We start from the raw sequence: 13711 nt of genomic DNA, 5'->3' as shown, positions 1-13711 counted from the left end.
AATGGTGATCCAAGAAAGCACTTCTAGGACACCCTAAAGGCAGGATTGATTGAGTGCAACCTTCCGGCCAAATCTTTTGAGTTCTTTGCCAGAAAGAGACAGCAATGGAGCATCAAGGTGAGGGAAGGCATAGGCCTCTTTGAACAAAAACAGATGCCGCTGGGCAGGAAAAGCATGTGGGGAGAAAAAAAAGACAAAAAAAGAAAGGTTGTGTCAGCAACAGCAGCAGCAATAGATCATTCCATGCAGTAACTGAGTGGCATGGTGACAAGCATGGTAAAAGATATTTATCCTGCACAGGCCTCTACAAGTTTTCTTTGCACCCACTGAGTTTGACTCACCACTCAGCTGAACAGGACTGCCTTCCTTCACTTGGAGGGACAAACAGTGAGTGATTCAAAAGCTTGGCAGACATCAAAAGATATCTGGGGATGTTTTTTTTCTTTTGTGAGCTTTGAGCTTTTTTTTTTTTTTTTTAGTTTCACTTTGTTATTGAAGCCAAATTCAAAGGAATATTAAAATGATATTAACTTCTACTAAATTAATTGTGAAAAAGCAAACTTTTTATCTTAAGAATTCTTCTTTTTTTCTTTTATTTTGCTAACGTTGTTGAGAATTCTGACCACTATCCTGTTAATCTATTAAAGTTCTTGTCATAAAATCTGAGATCTGCCAGCTTTTAAGCAGGCTGGTTATACAAAATCACTACTGTTTCTGATGACATCCATATATTCCACCTTTGTTCCAGCTGGGAGTCTTATCAGAAGTCATGGACTGATCAAGAAGGCTAGCTGGCCTACCTCAGAGAACCCTACAGTTCACAGAATGGAAGTAGTCTGATGAGTTTTATGTAACTTTGTCTGTGCTTGCAAGTTCTCAGGACATGGTTAGGACCCAGTCCTAAAAAACATCTGTGCCTTAAGTGCTTCTTCACACATCCAGGTAACTGCATGCCCCTAAGTCCTCAGGCCTTTAACTAAGGTTCTGGGGACCCAGTTTGTCACACCACTGGCTGTAAAATGAGTTCAGGGTGATTATCTCAGACTTTGATGTTTGCCAGTAAAATATCAAAATACTGGACACAAATCCATGGGGTTTTGCATTTTTTAAGTGGAGCTTCCTAGACTTCCACAGTCTTGCTGTGTGCATCAGAAGCTGTCTCTTTCTTGGCAGGACACTGCTTAATCAGAGCTCATGAATTTAGCAGAGTTACTGGAAGTTGCATAGGTACATTTTATCTTTTCCATACACATTTTAGAAAAGGTGTGGCATCTCCCTTCATCTGTGTTTTTGTTTGTTTGTTTTTGTTTGTTTGTTTGTTTGTTGTTTTGTTTTGTTTTGTTTTGTTTGGAGGAATTACCTGTTTAATAATGTCAACCTATACTCAGTGTTGAAAAATCCTCATTTGTTTTTGGACATTGTAGGCTTGACAAGACTACAGGACACTCACTAGTACAATATAAAATATTCTTTTCCTTCTTCTATGCTCCAGGTCAGATTTTGGATCCACGTACTGGCTGTTGTGAGGACCAGTCTGAATGTCTAACCATCGTCCCATATGGCACAGAAAAATTACACACCTAGATGAAAGCTATTAAACTTCCTTCAGTCCTTTCAGGGATTTAGCAGCAAACCTAGGTTGTTGTGTTTGATTTTTTTGGTTGGTTGGTTTGGGTTGTGTTTTTTTGTTTGCTTGTTTTGTTTTGTTTTGGTAATCATTAAAACTCTTGTTGGATGAGAAGTTAACTTCAGAATAGCTCAAAAGGGCCAGGAAGGAAAGACATGCCCAAAACTTCTGCATTTTTATCTTTCCTGTTAGTCTTTAGTTGGTTGTCTCAGAACCAAATCCGTTTGCCTTACTTTCCTAACAGGAAAGATAAAAATGCAGAAGTTTTGGGCATGTCTTTCCTTCCTGGTCTTTAAAAAGACAAGTCTTGTGAGTCTTTAGCAAACTGCAGGTGACAGTTTTGCAGTTTTCTGGCTCAACTATATAGTCAGCAAGTCTCCGGTTTTATATCCCTGCACCATCTGATCTTTGTAAGCCTATATATCTCTTCAGGGCATGAAAGCCCATTGAGATGAAGTTACTGATTAAATGAACAGCAGCAATAGGAAAAACTAGTGTTACAATGGGATTTGAAGGAAAAAAGAAACACTGAGCAAATATTATTTCCCTTCCTAGTGATGCTCATCTTTATTGCAAACAGCTGAGTATAACCTCAGTAACCATGACAGAGAAACAAATGTCCATGAAGTAGTGTCAAACTACCACCTACATATTTTCCTCTTTCTTTTTTTACTTACAAATCTCCATGATGACAGTGTGCTACAATTTCTGTCTCTACCATATAACAGAGAAAAAAAAATATTATTTGAATAATAAAAAACCTTTATCAAAAACTCTATAACTAAACACAAATCGTTTCTGTAGGAATCCATAAATATACTGTAGAATGCTATAGAAATTCTATAGAAGGTTAAAAAGGAGATCAGAGCACATAATTTACAAATTACATCAAGAGCAAATTAGTACATTATTTTCTAAGATCCTTACCTGGATCTGTAACTGGTCATATTTACCAAGTAGAGTAGAGAATCTTTGCTCAAAGACAGCATTTTGACTAACTTATAATCACAGGTTGAAGAGGTCTTGAGAGTAAGCTTTTAGAGGAGCAAATCAATCAGTTATACAGCACCTGAAATGGACTTTAGGACAAATTTAATTCCAAAATCATTATGCAAATATCTTTTCTTGTTTTTTGCCTACCCTCAAAGGCAATTGCAACCTTACTGTCCTCTGTCTTTGTAAGCTCAGATTTGCTCTAGGTCTAGCTGGGATGAGGAGTTGGGCATCTTGCTTACCAGCTTGGAGGGGGTCCCAAACTAAACCTGGATCCCCAGAAGATTCTGTCTAGTAAGTGTTTGGTATTTCTTGCCTCTTGAGCAAGTTCTGGCTGCCTGAGCTGCCTGATTCATATAACAACCTGCAGAGTATGACCAATGGGCTCTAATAAAGTCAAGCTGCCAACTGCATCACAAGAAGCTGCTCCTCGATTTGAAAACCCCAGGGCAAGGGGAAATGAACGCACTTTATCCCATTATTTTTCAGTTAACCTATGTAATGGAAATAGGGTCTACAGCTCACTATGTTCCACTCCCCTAGCTCAAGGATTAGGGCACCATCCTAGGAAAGAAACTATATATAAGACAAAATAAAATTACTAAGAATTTGAAAAAGAAAAAAAAAATCCTTTATTTATATTCACAAAACTGTGTCCTGTTCATTCTTTCAAAAGTCAGCAGCAGACTTATACCGGAGAGAAGGTACAAACCTGTGGTGTGCAAACGAGTGTAGGTACCCAGGCTTGGGTCACTTGCACCCCTAGGAGGGGCAGGATTTCACACTGCCCTGCTCAGCTCTTCCTGTGATGGTGGATAGGAAACTGTGATCCCATTCAGAATTGCCTGGTTTTCCCTACAGAATACTAAATTTTTTTTCCAAGGACAGGCCCAACTTTCTCTAGGAGTTCTTCTGAATTATGACCAAATCGGACAACTCGGCTACTTTTGCTGCACCCAATAGCCAGATCCAGCTGTATAAATAAGCAGAGCTTAGCTGAAGTCTGTATAACTCCACTGATTTACATCTGCTTAGATTCTGGACTTTGGATATGGATTTATGTTTTGAAATCTTAGCACTTAGTTTCACAAGCAACAGGCCTGCCAGTTCATACAATCAAACAGATATTTTTTTAGTCACTCTTCAGTTGCAATCAACATTTCTTTTGTGCATAAAGATTCCAGTGATTCTCCAAAGATTCTCCAGTGCATAAAGATTACTACCAGCTTTAAAAACTCCATACTGCAGTCACCTTGATCTCTGAGAAAGAGTTCTTAATTCTCCAGAATTTTGTATTTGAACCAGAACAGCAAAGAGTTTTCCAGGAACAGAGCAAGTAACCAATCTGTCATTTATATATAAACTAGTATGCTAATTATAACTCCCTCTTCAATCCATTTGAAAACTGTAATTTAAAATGCTTTAAAAAAAAAAAACAAAACAAACCACAATTGACAAAACGAGTTAGTTTGAGATGATTATCAAAATCTCTGGAAATTTTTGTGTGTATCACATGAATTTAAACATGTCAGAAGATTCTACTTTAGGAATAAAATCATGAAAGTGTAATTATGTGGCAGAATTACATTGAACACAACTGAGGGTTGCTGAGGATTGAATTGCTTGTCTTTCTCCACCTTGTCCTCAGCCAAGCAGCAGAAAACAGCTGGTCAGAATTTCTGAGTGCCTTTAATGAAGTGAATACTTAGTTGTTCAGATTTGGTGATTAAAAGAAATAAGACTGATATTCCTGTGTGGATTTGCAGAAAGATGATTGTCCTGAAAGTAAGGCAACTCTCTGAGTGAGATTTAGCTAGGGAGTAAACTTATTCAAAAGTGAAATTTATGGAGTAAATTTGGGGGGGGGGGGGCTATTTTTTTTATTGTTATTGTTACAAGACTCCTTAAAGACACTAAATCAAGGCACAAATTAATTGATTTATTTTGGATGTCTCACCTCAACCAAATACATACAAATGGCAAAGCTAAACAAATAAGCTAAGTAAATTTATTCTGCTGTCAGGACCTTCTTAATGTTATACTGTAATGAATATAAAGCTCAGAAGGTTACTCCAGAACAGCTGTGGGTTAAATAAAGCTCTTCAAAAGAAAATTCTGAAGCTGTACAATGTAAAATTCTCAGTATACAGGAAACTTATTCTGATGTTGGAAGTTTAGGTATAACAACAGGCATCAAAAAGTGACCAAAAATATGATGTTGGACATTTTGCATCTGTTTATGTTTTACTAGAGGAGACATAAGAAATTCCAGATTCACTTTCATCATATCTGATACTTGCAGTTGATCTATATTCCAGATTTGCTTAACAAGAAATATTAACTTTCTGGGAATTCACCCTCCTTTTTAGCTGCAGTTATAATCAAATCATAATGTACTCCATGAAGTAAATATTTTTGGCCAAATGATCAAACTAGACTTACCATTCCTTTGCAGAAAAGAAAACAAGAACAAAAACATGAACAACAACAACAACAAAAATAAAATGAAAAAGGGTAAACTGAGTTCAACCAAAATACCGAAAACATTGTTGAGTTATTTGGATGTCCAGTCACATGATTCTGATAACAATTTAATTATATCGAACAATGTACTCAATAATCATGATGTTTGTGTTCAGTTTATTGCTAAAAGGCACTCATAAAACTCTTTATCATTCTCCAAAATATATATATATATATAAAAATATCTTTACCTATCATTGACAAGTAAAATAGGTTAATCTTCTTGAATTGGTTGAAATCATCAAGGAATTACCCTTTTCAGTTTCTTCAGCCAAGAAAGGATTTGACTAGTTATAACATTTATTTTTTTTTAATCAAACTTTTTTAAACATGAAAACCTACCTCCATTTACAACTTCATCCCAAGTAAATAAAAGGAAGATTTTCTGACAATTTTAGTGAACTTTTGGTAAGGTGTGCAAACCTAAACAACCCACTTGACTTTAATCAATTCACAGAAATCTGAAGAAACGTCACTTTTACGTACTGCATGTGATGCCCTTGAGTATGGTAAAGGTTTATTGCTCAGCCTGAAGTAGTGAAGAACCCTGTTCTATCATGAGATAAACAAACTGTAAAAATGACTTATAATAATAATTTATACTCTGCTAATATTTCTAAAGGGTTCCAGGATTTTTGTGATATTGAAAAGGTATTTTATAACAGTATTGTGTTTGGGGGTTTTACACACTGCTCAGTTCCTGCTGATTTTCATTCTTTTTGCCTATAAGAGGATATCACAACAATATAATCTAAACATCCACAATACACACTTCTACCTTTGAAAACACTGTGTAAAACATTATTAATTTGTATAAAGACGAACCTATAAAATCTAGAGATTTTAAAACAAAATGTTATAGTGGACCCTCGTGATATAATATCTATCATTTATTTATTTATTTATTTATTTTTAAGCTGGCTTATAGAGAAAAACAAAATAAACAAGCAAACTGCTGCCTGAGGCAACGGCTTGATAGAGGAATACATTCAGGAGAGTGAAAATGAAAATGAGCATAACACTACTTCACATGGATGATGCAGCCACCACAGCCTCATCCCTCCACTTGGAGCACAAGCTGCAAGCCTGGCTCCCAGAACTGGCCCCATTCTCCACATCTGCTCCACTTTTCTTCCCCAGCTGCCTTCCCTATAGCAAGAGGGGTCAGTAACAAGTTCCTCAGTTTTGGGAATATAAAACTGTCCTACTTGGAACTACATCTGTCCCAAATGAATATTCTTATGCATTCAAAATAAAACATCAGCAATTCTACTGCGAGATCTTACCCAGTTTCTCTCTGTCTTTTTTTTTTTAATTTGTTTTTAATGGTACAAAAAAAAAAAATACTACCTGTGTAGAGCCATACCTGAGCACAACTCTTTCAGGAGCATGGAATTTGCTCAGCCTAACATTGCTCTTGCTCTGTGACTTCAGTGAAAAACTTCACCCTCAGATGCTACATCTGATGTAAAACGGTGGCAAACAGCAAAATATAACAGAACAGATCTCCTTTACCATACCACAGTGCTTCAGTTCCCATCGGACACAAAGTTCTAAAGAGTATGAGCAGTTGACATTATGAGCATGGTGAGTCGTCCATGGGGCAGAGTAGTTATCCCTAAATTTGTATTGCTTATTTCCTCAACCTTTGCTGTATCCAGACAATATTTTATCACTTTTAGAAACACATGAAACTTTATTCTGCAGTGCAAAAGAAGCACAACACAGGGCTACTGGTGAGACATGAGCACATCAAAGTAAGATTTTTTTAACTGTAAAACCACAGAAAGTATCAAGCTTAGGTCTGTTCAAGCTATTTTGAACTGCCTTAATGAAAAAGCCATTATTCTTAGATAAGAATTCCCTTCTAATCTCATACCAAAAATATCCTTGATTGATGGCTTTTATATGGCTTTTATGTTGTCTATATGATTTTGTGTTTTTTTCGTTTGGTTGGTTGGTTTTTTTTTCACTTTCCTTATCACTGTTGATTGGTTATTGTAAAAATATTTTGAAATAGTTCTTTCAGTATCATAAATACTAATCATATATTACCAAACATTCTGAAATGAAATGTCTGGGGTCAACCTTTCCTGCAGATGTGTCTAAATAATAACCTCCATCATGCAATAAAGAAGTGTGTGAGTGTCTGTGTGTGTCTGTGTAAAGTATGTAGAGAACTGGGGATATATATATATACATGAAAACTAGGGATCTGCATTCTTGCCAGTGCGATTATTAATCTGCATATCTACAAACTGAGAAATCTTTAAAATCTTCCTTCATCTGATTTTCCACAAATAGATATTATTCTATGCCATTACTACTTGGATGGCACCAAGGGTTAGATGCTTGTTACTTTATATGCATTATGTCATGTCTTATTTCTCTGAAGTAGGAAAAAAAAATAAAAAAAGAGAGAGAGAAAAGTGCATTCCTCTCTTATATTCTCCTTCTGCTGCAAAATTCTTACTTTTGTTTTTCTTCCTAGGAGTAATTCTTGTGGGGGAGAATCACTGACTGACTGACCAACTGGCTCAAGGAAAGCATTAGATACACTACAAATGCTTTGGCAGGACTAACACATCTGGCAGTTCAGCTTGTCCATATCCCTTTCCCATTTAGGAAGACAACAAAATAACCAAGGCTCAAATCCGGCAAATATTAATGTAAACCAGTAATTTTAAACTTACAAATGGCTCAGTGCCTGCATTGACACTAGCTATCTGCATACATATTTGGACTGATATGGGAGCTCTGTATATATAAATTTAGCATGGAGTCTTGCTACAATCAGTTAGTTACAGCATATTGCAGCACTAATGTTGTTGGAAGAAACAGAAAATCTAAATAGCTACAGCCAATAGTTGCAATCCTAGAAACTCTCACATCTGAATAACATTAATGTTATAAATTCTCATGCCAGATTTTGCAGTCCTCATTCAAATAAGGTAAGTTACTTTATCAGACTGTTTATTAGATTATGTAACTCTCTAATGCTCTTTATGCCATCTTCATTTCACAAAGAACATATGAAAAGAGAGAACACATAACATATACATATATATAATGCACATCTATGTGCAATTCACATGTGCATAAAAACACAGATAATTTTGCCAATCAATGAGTAAAAGCTTGATTGTGTCATTTTTCTCTATCTTTTACTGTATTCAAGAATTTTGTTTGAACAAAACATTGGGGCTGCAAGGCCAAACATCGAAAATTAGCAAATCTGCAAGCTAAGGTTAATTTTTGAAACAGTTTCTCATTCACAGAGAACTGTCTATCCAACAGACGATTAAGTGGGATGATGTAGGGCCTAGGAAGGAACAAATATAATTACTTCTTTGTTTCTTAGTCTGACAAAAATGTTAATCACATGAAATCTTTCCAATTCTCACATCGTGGACGATGATGCTGGAATTTGAATTCCAAGCAGAAGTTTATCGCCTGAGGCAAGAGTATGGTCAACAGGGATTATGGAGCCACTACTATGGGGAATAAGAGATTTACGTTGCCAGTGATACCCTAATCATGTAGGAAATAGCAGAAGAATCCTGATAAACCAAAATCCTTTGTTCTACCCCATGTCATGGAAGAAGATGCATTTTAGTGATTACAGACCTTTTGCAGTCTATTCTAATCTCTCTGGTCCTACCCCTATCTTTTCCTCTCCACAAGCTCTTTTCACCTCTCTTTCTATTTTCTCTGCTCCCCACTCACATTTTTATTCAAGGCTGATTAACCTGCTGTTCTTCAGGCTGCCCTGAAGTGATATAGATGGTCATGAAAGAGGAATGAGAGCAGAAAAAAAGACATCGTTCTTGCCCTCACTTTTAGAGTAACTGAGGCACGTAAGAGGAACAATTATAGGGAATTACCTGCTTAGCTCTGCACTGAGATAGTTAGCCTTGTACATACACAATAGAGATGAAATCTACAAATAATTAAACAACAAGCTATTATATCATGTAAACCCAACAATAACTCTGCCAAATGAGTGTGTAGTTTTATAGGAAAAGCAAAAAAAGCATCTCTTTCTGGCCTCAAGATACCCTCTTTCCTAAATTTACATCATTTAGAGTGGCTTATTCAATGAAGTCACGCAGTTTTTTAACATTAGCAAACCAAACTATTTTTCCCTATCATCTTTCCTGGAAACAGTTAAACTGTTTTGCTGAAGCTTTCTTTTTATATAAAAACAAGACACACAGTGTGAGGCAGACATCAGTCATAAAAATTCTCGTCTGAATGATTACATCTAACAATAAGAAACACACCAGAATCTTACATAAGAAAATGTTATCCATCTTTAACTAGGGATCTCATTTCCAGTTCCATCTGTAGTTTATATATAAATATATGTGTTCATTTTTGAGTGTTATCTATTTTTAACCATATGCTTTCATTGTAATTTCTGATGCATTTCAAAGATTTCCTGTTTACCTGCATTTATGTGTAATCGTGTGAAATACATGACGTATGTTTCTCATGTTAAATTCCCATTAAGCTCATTGGGCCAGGTGCCCCTTGATAAATTCATCAGCCCTCTTTTGAGTAATACCAGAGACCAATTCCACCCAAGATATACCTAATGGTTATGTAAAAAGGTAAATGCACTTAAATCTGCAACAAAAATTTCTTCAATGTCTTGCAGTTCTCCTTGTTCTTTTTTAGGCTTTTATCTTGAAAGTACTAGTTAAAATATCAGTATACATATTTTCCCGTGCAAAGGCTGATTTAATGATAAATTATGAAAAAAAAAGTAAAAAAAAAGAAAGAAAATAAAAGAAAAAAAAGTCTTTTTTTTCCTCAAATTCCTATACTCTCGTTATATGACAATAAAATAATGGGATAAACAATATACTTCACTGTTTTATGTGAAGATTTTGCTTATCTTTCAAGGGTTTCATATAGGAGACACAGAGTATAATAGTAGTTGCATGCTTAAATCTTGAATGAATTAATGGAAAATCTAACCTCATAGTTTATCTACAACACCTCTGAATGTGTTTACATTTTTGGATAAAGGCAACCATATTCCCTTAAAGTCAACTTATAGAGCCTTATGTATTGATTCATGTATTATTAACATATTTGAAGAGATTAATATGTTAAACGTGTAATTTTGTGGGGCTACAGTAATGTGATATCACATTTCTAAAGTAAAATGTATTTTACAAATACATAGATTTCCTTGAATCTGATATTCCAAACTTTGCATTACAAGATGATAGCTGCATCTCAGCATGTAGATGAATCTTGGCTGAATATTATAAAGCTTGGATTTTTGTAGACGTGATTTCCTTCTCCTCTCTGCTCCATGTACACACACCACATTTCTCTTGAGAGTGGTTTAAATATTAGGCATTTATTTTCCTAGCTTCAACCAGCAAGAGCTGCTCTTCTTTACTTTCTACATCTGTTAATGGCTATTATGGCAAAGTCTGTCCGATAATAGACAGAGTCTTTACACCAGTAGACACTGTTCCAGAAACATCCAATGGCTTCATCAACTGAGGTGAGACGAAGACAGTGAAGCTGCACTGCCAGCAGTCAGCACAATGCCAGCTCCTCCACCTGGCTCTACCTGATATAGGTGTCACTCAGTTCGATCAATGAGGTGTATGTGAAAATGATGGATTTTTACTGATGATGGTAAAAGGTAAGAGGTAGTTACAGCACAATTTATTTTTATCTTTTTGGTTTTTTTTCTAAAATGTGGAAATTACATACATAAGGAAATATCAGATCTCACACATTTTGTATCATTTGATTCCCAACACATCTTCCTTTTACTGTGGTTGTGCTTCACACATTTGCAAGGCAGTACTATTTTTTCTCTCTCTCCCCTACTCCCCCCCCCGCCCCTTACATATGGGTCTTACATATGACCCCCACACATCAAATGCAATTGCTTGCCCTGATCTGCAATCTACTAAACAGCTGCATCTGGAATCACGGACTGGGAGAGGAGCTATGGCAAAGAGATGGAGATAGAGGAGTGCCTCGTAGCAGATTTCTGCAAGAAAATCCCCAAATCCTCCCACTCAGGACAATAGTCTTCCTTCTTATATGCCCAGTGTGCCTTGGAAGCATGATAATGGAACCACCAAGGGCTCCAGAGGCATCTAGTTCAGTTTTCCACTGTAGTGGAGTTCAATCCTCCACTACATGATCTGATTCAGAGAATCTTTTTGATAAAAATGAAAAAAAAAAAAAAAGCATTTAACTTAGCCTTCAAATTCAAATGTGGGTATCACGTAAATAATGTCTGTGGGCTTTTAATTTTGTGCCCTTATACATATGTTTTACAATAAAGTAATTAACTAAATGACCGCACAATTTTTGTCCACTGGACTTCTCTTCGTTTGTGGTATCCGTTGTGGATATCCATGATAGTAATTTTCATCTAAAAAGATGGCATTTACCAAATAGCAATTATTCTGCCAATTGTTTAATTAATATGTTTGTATTCAATAGGCGCATTTTAGATTTGGGGTTTTAGAATTGACACACACTTTTTATTTTATTTTATTTTATTTTATTTTTATATTTAAATGCAAAAAAAGCTAATTCACAATAGGAAAATATTAGAAACAGTTTTTTAACTATTGATGAATGATTTGACATATTTTAAGACTATCTTTCACACAACTGATATTTTTACTACATCTCTATTATATGCTTTTTCATTTTAATATTCTAACAACAATGTGATAATGGAAGTAAACAGAAGACTACTGAAGCCATATCTCCCACTGATTCACATAGTCACCTTAAATGTTTATGCTTAATGTTCATGCTCAGGCATTACAGAAGGGACTAATATATATAAAATAAATAAAATAAAATAAATAAAATAAAATAAAATAAAATAAAATAAAATAAAATAAAATAAAATAAAATAAAATAAAATAAAATAAAATAAAATAAAATAAAATAAAATAAAATAAATAATGTGGAGAGAAAATGTACACGTTTATTTGCTGTCAGATTCTTTCATTAGCTTGAAAACAAGTTTACCATGGATTTACACTGTGACTTATTGTCTTCAGAATCAGAAACCTACTCCATTAATAAAAATAAGCTTATATGCACACTACATTAAAATAACTTAAGGATGAATATTTCAACTTTACCACTTTTTTTCAGGACTGGATTCAATAACAGAAATTGGACTCAGCTGTATGGATTTTTCAAGGATATTATGGACCATATTTCCACAGACATTTTTATTGTTTCTAGTCCTCTAAAATATCAAAAAGTTGTGCTTTAACTGAGAAGTTTCTTCTGTTTATTAATGCATGTAAACATTTTTGTTGTTATGTCATTTGTGGGGCTATAATTTCTTTCTTGCTGTTACAGATAAAGAAAAGTTAATTTGAATACTACTTACTGAACATTTAACTCCCACAGAAGTCAGCTGAAGTAGAGTTATGTGTGCTTGTAACTCAGAAAAGGCTTTGTACAAAGGCGGTTTGGAGGATTCTGCTGAATGTTTGTGTTTTTTTTTGTTGTTGTTTTGTTTTCTTTTTGTAACTTGCAGAAAAATATAAACAATTTATTTGCTACAGACAATTTTGCAAATTCAGCATAAGAAAGCAAAGTGATGAGTTTTTATGTGATTACCAACAATATTCTGTAATTTAAATACTTTATGATGAAAAATCCAGAGGAGGGAGATTTTCTTCCGCTGTAACCACATTTTGCAGCAATAATGAGAATTTAAAACTTATATATGGGGGCCAATAAAGCAAGAAGATCTAGCTTAGAAACATTAATACAGACTAAATATGGGGAAATGCAATCATTCAGTCACTTTGCTACAAATATAATATTCTAAAGTTAAGTGAGATTTCAGTATTTAAAGGAAAAATCTCATATTTGTTTGGCTGTTTGTTTTGTGTTTGTTTCTTGGTTTTATTCAAAGCCCAGATCCTGGAACTGAGGAATGAAGCAAGAATTTCACATTTCATTATTTTATAAATGAGTAGACTTACAGTGTAAAATTTTGCACAAATGAAGTTCAAAAAACAGAAGACAAATGAAAACCCGAACATAAAAAGAAGAAAAGCTATAGAAACACACAGAGTTGTACATTGTTGGGTATTTTTTTTCAGAGAAACGTGCTCAGAATAAGATTATTCCCATGCAGCTGAAGAGCAAGCAGGAGGAGATAGAGATAGAAAGGAAATAAGTCCCACAACTTTCCCCTTGCACTCCCTCTCACCAGTCAGTCAGTGGGACTGCACCTCACCTGCTTTTTGGCAGCTGCAGGAGAATTGACTGAGACACCTCAGCCACATGTCTCAGAACTGGATCCAAAGCAGCTCACTCCCTGGGCATGAAGCCACCTATCCTGTGTTTAGCTATCCAAAAGTAAATGCAAAAGCAGCAAAATGTGGCTTAAATTTTTCCCCTCACCACCACACCCGCCCACCATTCAAAGCTCGTGGAAGATAATGTCCATATGCTAGAGTCCTCCTCCATAGGAAAGCATCCATGCCTTCTCTTTACAGGAGCTGTGAGCACCCATCTGTTCAGCCACCTCTGCACAGCTCT

The sequence above is a fragment of the Anser anser genome, assembly GCF_964211835.1.
Source record: "Anser anser genome assembly, chromosome: 2".
NCBI classification, from domain to species: domain Eukaryota; kingdom Metazoa; phylum Chordata; class Aves; order Anseriformes; family Anatidae; genus Anser; species Anser anser.
This window is presented reverse-complemented; position numbering follows the sequence as displayed.